A 6629-nucleotide genomic window follows, 5' to 3' on the forward strand; every position below is an offset into this window, starting at 1 on the left:
GGCTGCCCCTTCTTTCTGTTCTCTCTTTGCTTGATTTCATGTTTTCTCACTTTATAAAAATTCTCTTTTTTTTCCTCTGCAGAATTTAAGTAAAAGCCAATCAATCAATAAACCAAGTGCTGCTTATGGACTTTAATGTAACAAGGAAAGGTTATCACTAGCTGCAGGGTACCCCAAAAGCTGGCATTCCAGAGGGGAAAGTGAGAAAGTGAGCTAGAGAGAACAAGAGACAAATGAGAGACAGAAACACAAAAGTGACTCCTGGACAGCAGGAGTGAGATTGAGCAAAGAGGAGAGGGAGACGTGGACGTGGCAGAGAAGATGGATGGAGACATTGATGGGCAGAGCTGGACTGGGAACGGGGGGGGGGGGGGGGAGGGAGACTCAGAAGGACAGTGATAGAGAGAGTGGGCAGAGAAATAGGGAGGAAGGAAGCAGCGAGAAGCTAATGCACAGTGAAACATGTCCCCCTGGAGACAGATAATTTCCCCAGCCATACATAATGAACACGTGCCTCTCTGTGTGCTGCCCCTGTACTGTCACAGTCACTTACATTCTGCAAGAATCTCTCCCGGTCTACACTGCTTGGGCAAGGTTGAGAAGAAGGTTTGAGCTCTTTCAGAACCACCTTCTCAACCCGGCTGGGAAGACAGAAAAGTAGAAACCTCTCTCGTTAAGAGGAGCAGGATAGGGAGTTGCTGTTGTGGCTCGCTGGGTTAAGAACTCCACATAGTAACCAGAAGGATGGGGGTTTGAACCCTGGTCTCTCGCTCAGTGGGTTAAGGATCTGGCGCGTCACTGTAGCGTAGGTCACTGATGTGGCTCAGATCTAGTGTTGCTGCTGCTATGGTGTAATCCAGCAGCTTCAGGTCCTATTTGACCCCCAGCTCAGGATCTTCCATGTGGCCCTAAAAAGGGGGAAACAAAACAAAACAAAAAAAAACCAGGATAAGTTGAGCAGGATCACAGATTTGGTGCCTTTAAACATTTTATTTTTAGCTTCACAAAGAGGTCCTTTCCCCTCAACTTCATACACCCTGGCTACACACCTCACACATACGTGCCCACAGGTCAAGGCTAAGGCTGGTGAGAGGGGGGCCAGGAGCTCCCAGGGAGGCAGGAAAGGCAGATGCTTCCTTGAGGAAGGAAATAAGTGGGCCCACGTAGGAAAGTGTGTAGCCTACGAGGGACCAAAGTCAAAAGGAGATTTTTGCACTTACTGCAGCTGTTTTCCCAGCCCAGCTCACTATCACTATCCCAGGGACATCAGACATTCTAAGCTTCCCCATGCATCCGGAGTGTCACGTAATACATAGGCCCTTTTCTCGTGGCCACTCATCTGGAGTGATTATGTGCAGTGTTGTCTGATTAGAGGCAATGCACTGAGAACCAGGGTTCGGTGAAAGGGGTCATAATCACCCCGTTTCCCTTGAGTCTTGAGGCTGCACTCACAGTTTAATCTTTAGAAGAGAAAGCAATGGAGCATTTTAAACCAGAACAACAGATTAAGCACAGTCCCACATCTCTAAGTACCTTCCAAAGGGGAAAAATGCAATAGAGCCCAGATATGATCTTTGGCGGCATGTGCTACATTCAAGAGCATCTATGTAAAGCCTCCGGTTTTTTCATGATGTCTGTCTTCCTTTTCAGTTAAACACTTACAATTTTGTTTATTACCCAATGTCTAGTGTGGTGCAAGCTACTCAGTAGAGAAAATATAGGAGTTCCCGTTGTAGCTCAGTGGTTAACAAATCCAACTAGGAATCATGAGCTTGCGAGTTCGATCCCTGGCCTTGCTCAGTGGGTTAAGGATCTGGCGTTGTTGTGAGCTGTGGTGTAGGTCTCAGACTCAGCTTGGATCTGATGTTGCTGTGGCTCTGGCGTAGGCTGGCAGCTTCAGCTCTGATTAGACCCCTAGCCTGGGAACCTCCATATGCTGCGGGAGCAGCCCTAGAAAAGGCAAAAAGACATACACACAAAAAAAGAAAATATAGCAAATTTTCTTTTTGGCCACACCCACAGCATACAGAAATTCCCAGGCTAGGGATCGAACCCATGCCACTGCAGTAACCAGAGCCACTGCACTGACAATGCCAGATCCTTAACACATTAAGCCACAAGGGAACTCCATGATCATATTTTTTAATGTCCTGTTCAAACACAAATTCCCCAACTGTCTCAATAATGTCCATTATACTTTTTTTTTTCGGTCTTTTTGTCTTTTTAGGGCCGAACCCACAGCATATGGAAGTTCCCAGGGTGGAGGTCTAATCAGAGCTATAGCTGCTGGGCTACCCTACAGCCACAGCAACTCGGGATCCAAGCCGTGTCTTCAACCTACACCACAGCTCACAGTAATGCCAGATCCTTAACCCACTGAGCAAGGCCAGGGACTGAACCGGCAACTTCATGGTTCCTAGTCTGATTTGTTTCTTCTGTGCCATGACGGGAACTTGGAGAAATTTATTTATTTTTGTATCTGTCTTTTACGACATTTATACTTTGAAGAACAACAGACCATCATTTGTCCTGGGCAATTTGGATTCTTCCCTCATGATCCGATTCAGGTTAAACGTTTTTAGCAAGACTATCTCCCAGGTGATATTGTATACTTCCCACTGCAGTGGTGCTGGAGGCTCATAATGTCATTTTGTTACATTATCGGTGATACTGAAGTTTGCCTGCTAGGTTTCTCCATTATAAAGGTATGTTTGCCCTTTGTAATTAATTAGTAAACTAATAATAAGTAGAGTGATTATTTGAGATCATGGGAATATCCTGGACTCCCACAATCTTGCATCTATTGGCTTTAGCATCCACTGATGAGCCCTCCTAAAGCAATTTTTACATGGGTGGCTGCAAATGTTGGCTTTCAAATTCTGTCATTTCTTCTACCCATATTAGCTGGGATCTACCTTTCTTCTCCTATTCTTCTCCTTTCTTTTTCTTTGTTTATCTTTAATTTTTCATTTTATTGCATTTTAGAGTTTTTGTATTTCTTTTTACTTATTTTCAAAGAAAGACTTCCCAGTTGTTTATTCAATTTATTTTGCATTTAATAATTCATCAAGGAGTTCCCACTGTGGCTCAGCAGAAACAAATCTGACTAGTAACTATAGGGACACAGGTTCAATCCCTTGCCTCGCTCAGTGGGTTAAGGATCTAGCATTGCCATGAGCTGTGGTGTAGGCCACAGAGGTGGCTCGGATCCCATGTTGTTGTGGCTGTGGTAAAGGCTGGCAGCTACAGCTCTCACTCGACACCCTAGCCTGGGAACTTCATATGTTATGGGTGTGGCCCTAAAAAGATTCATCAAATTCAGGGTTCTCTTGCGGCGCAACAGGTTAGGGATCCAGTGCTGTTATTGCAGCGGTCCAATACACTGCTAGGACTTGGGGCTGTGGTACACTGCTATGGCACACAGGTTCATTCCCTGGCCCAGGAACTTCCACATGCCTTGGGCACAGTCAAAAATAAAATCTCATCTGCTCTCACTCCTGCTACAACATAAATTACTCACCCTTTCTTGAGTACTATTCCCTCCTGCCTGCCTGTCTTCCTTCTCTTTTCCTTTGCATGTAAATGTAGATCAGCCTTGACTCAGTAGAGCCCAGGTAGGATCCTTGGTGGCATGTGCTATCTTCCACCTTTCTGTAATGTCTTTCCTTTCTCCAAATCCCAGCTCTCTCAGACAGTTCCCTCTCCAGTGTCTCCGAGGACACTGTCCAGACTGGCTCTGGGATTTCCTTCCACTACTATTCTAAAACGCTCTCAGGTGTGCTCAAGAATGACTGTCAGGAGTTCCCATCGTGGTGCAGCAGAAATGAATCCAACTAGGAACCATGAGGTTGCGGGTTCAATCCCTGGCCTTGCTCAGTGGTTTAAGGATCTGGTGTTGTCGTGAGCTGTGGTGTAGGTCAAAGATGAGGCTTGGATCCTGCGTTGCTGTGGCTGTGGTGTAGGCTGGCAGCTATAGCTCCAATTAGACCCCTAGCCTGGGAACCTTCATATGCCATGGGTGTAGCCCTAAAAAGACAAAAGACAAAAAAAAAAAAAGAATGACTGTAGGAAAGAGCTTCCCTGGGAGTTCCTGTTGTGGCTTAGCGGAAATGAATCCGACTAGTATCCATGAGGACTCTGGTTCGATCCCAGGCCTCACTCAGTGGCTTAAGGATCTGGCGTCGTGGTGAGCTGTTGTGGTCACAGATGTGGCTTAGATCCAGAGTTGCTGTGGCTGTGGTGTAGGCTGGTAGCTGTAGCTCCAATTCAAGCCCTAGCCTGGGAACCTACACACGCTGCAGGTATGGCCCTAAAAAGCAAAAAAGCAAAACAACAACAACAAAAAAGAAACAGCTTCCTGGCCTCATGCCAGAGGAAGTTAGATTTTACCATAGGGAGAAGAGAAACAGATTTTTTTTTTTTTTTTTTAGGGCTGCACTCACGGCATATAGAGTTTCCCAGGCTAGGGGTTGAATCGGAGCTACTGCTATTAGCCTACACCACAGCCATAGCAACTCTGGATCTGAGCCACGTCTGCAACCTACACCACAGTTCACAGCAATGCCGGATCCTTAACCCACCAAGCAAGGCCAGTAATTGAACCCGCCACCTCATAGTTCCTATTCAGATTCATTTCTGCTGCGCCACAACAGGAACTCCTGTCCTAGGATATTATCAAAAGTTAATGTTTTTCTGGCTGGCTTGTGTTATTTTTTTAATTAATGGAAAATTTGGGAAAGGAAACACAAAATCTATAACCCTTAAAAATATAAACGCTCCTGCCTCATTTCCATGTAACAGGCAAAGCTGTTGCTTGGGTTGCCACATAAGCCAGGGTGATGCTAGGGTGAAAACTCTTGGAGGCAACAGGACTTTCTACTGAGAATGAGATCCTACCAAGAATGTCCTAGACTTTGAGAACCAACAAGTGAATGGAGGAGGCCTGAGTGACAGCTAGTGCTGAAATGTTGGGGATGCTGAATAAGACAGCTGGCTTGAGGTTCCGGGTGGGCAATCTATTAGCTATGAGACCTTGTAGAACCTCTCTCTGATCCTCTGTTTTCTATAAAATGGGGATGCCGATAACCTGTCTGCTTTATCCTGATCTAATTATGTTATATAATTTCATATATTTCACTTATCATATTGAATTTTCCCCAATTAGCCTGGTAAAAGTCCATTACACTTTTTTTCCTGAACCACATTCAATCAGAGATCATATTTCGAATTTAGTGGTTATATCTTTTTATTGTCCTTTAATTTAAAACAGTCCCCTCACCTTTGTGTGTGGCTTCATTACACTGATATCTTAGAAGCATTCAGGCCATTTGTCTTGTGGAATGTGTGAGGATGAAATCAGATAGCAATAGTTTTTTAAAGCTGTGCTGTTGAGCCAGTGAGGCACAGCAGTTAAGAACTGGGGCTATGAAGGAGTTCTTTTGCGGCTCAGTGGGTTAAAAACCCAAAGTTGTCTCTGTGAGGATCCAGGTTCGATCCCTGGCCTCACTCAGTTGGTTAAGGATCTGGTATGTTGCCGAGAGCTGCTGTGTTGGTTGCTGATGCTCCTCGGATCTGGCATTGCTATGGTTGTGGCGTAGGCCTCAGCTGCAGCTCCAATTCGACCCCTAGCCTGGGAACTTCCATATGCTGTGGTTGCATAAAGAAAAAAAAAAGAACTTGGGCTATGAAGCTAGATTTTCTGGGTTCAAGTTCCAAGCCTACCTCTTACTAGCTCTGTGACCTTAGTCAAATTATTATACCTCTCTGTGCCTCAGTCTAATCTATAAAGTGAGGATAATGATAGTACCTCCCCACTACTACAGAGATTATTAAATAAGTCAATACGTGTAAAGTGTTCAGAGCAATCCTTGAACATTAAGTGTTCATGAACTGTTACTATAGAAGACAAATACTTGTGGGATCTGAGTTTCAAAATCTTAGCTAGAAAAAAAAATCCACTCATTTAATTATATATGATTTTTTTTCAGTGCTTACTAAATGTCCATAATTATGCCAGCTGCTGCAGTAAGGATAAAAAAAAGAAAAAAGTTCCTGAAGGGAGTTCCCACCATGGCTCAGTGGAAACAAATCCGACTAGGATCCAAGAGGATGCGGGTTCGATCCCTGGCTTTGCTCAGTGGGTTAAGGATATGATGTTGTCATGAGCTGTGCCATAGGTCACAGAAGCTGCTTGGATCTGATATTGTTGCCCCTCGAATCTGTGGTGTAGGCTGGCAGCTTCAGCTCCTATTCAACCCCTAGCCTGGGAACCTCCATATGCCATGGGTGTGGTCCTAAAAAAGAACCCCCCCCCAAAAGTTCCTGAATGGATGAAAGTTTAAGATATATAATCTCTGGGAGTTCCCTTTGTGGCACAGTGATTAACGAATCCGACTAGGAACCATGAGGTTGTGGGTTCGATCCCTGGCCTTGCTCAGTGGGTTGAGGATCCAGTGTTGCCGTGCGTGAGCTGTGGTGTGGGTTGCAGATGCAGTTTGGATCCCACGTTGCTGTGGCTGTGGCTGTGGCTGTGGCTGGCAGCTACAGCTCTGTCTGATTAGACCCCCTAGCCTGGGAACCTCCATATGCCACAGGAGCGGCCCTAGAAAAGGCAAAAAAGACCAAAAAAA

This window comes from Phacochoerus africanus, chromosome 9 (assembly GCF_016906955.1).
Source record: "Phacochoerus africanus isolate WHEZ1 chromosome 9, ROS_Pafr_v1, whole genome shotgun sequence".
In the NCBI taxonomy this organism is placed as follows: domain Eukaryota; kingdom Metazoa; phylum Chordata; class Mammalia; order Artiodactyla; family Suidae; genus Phacochoerus; species Phacochoerus africanus.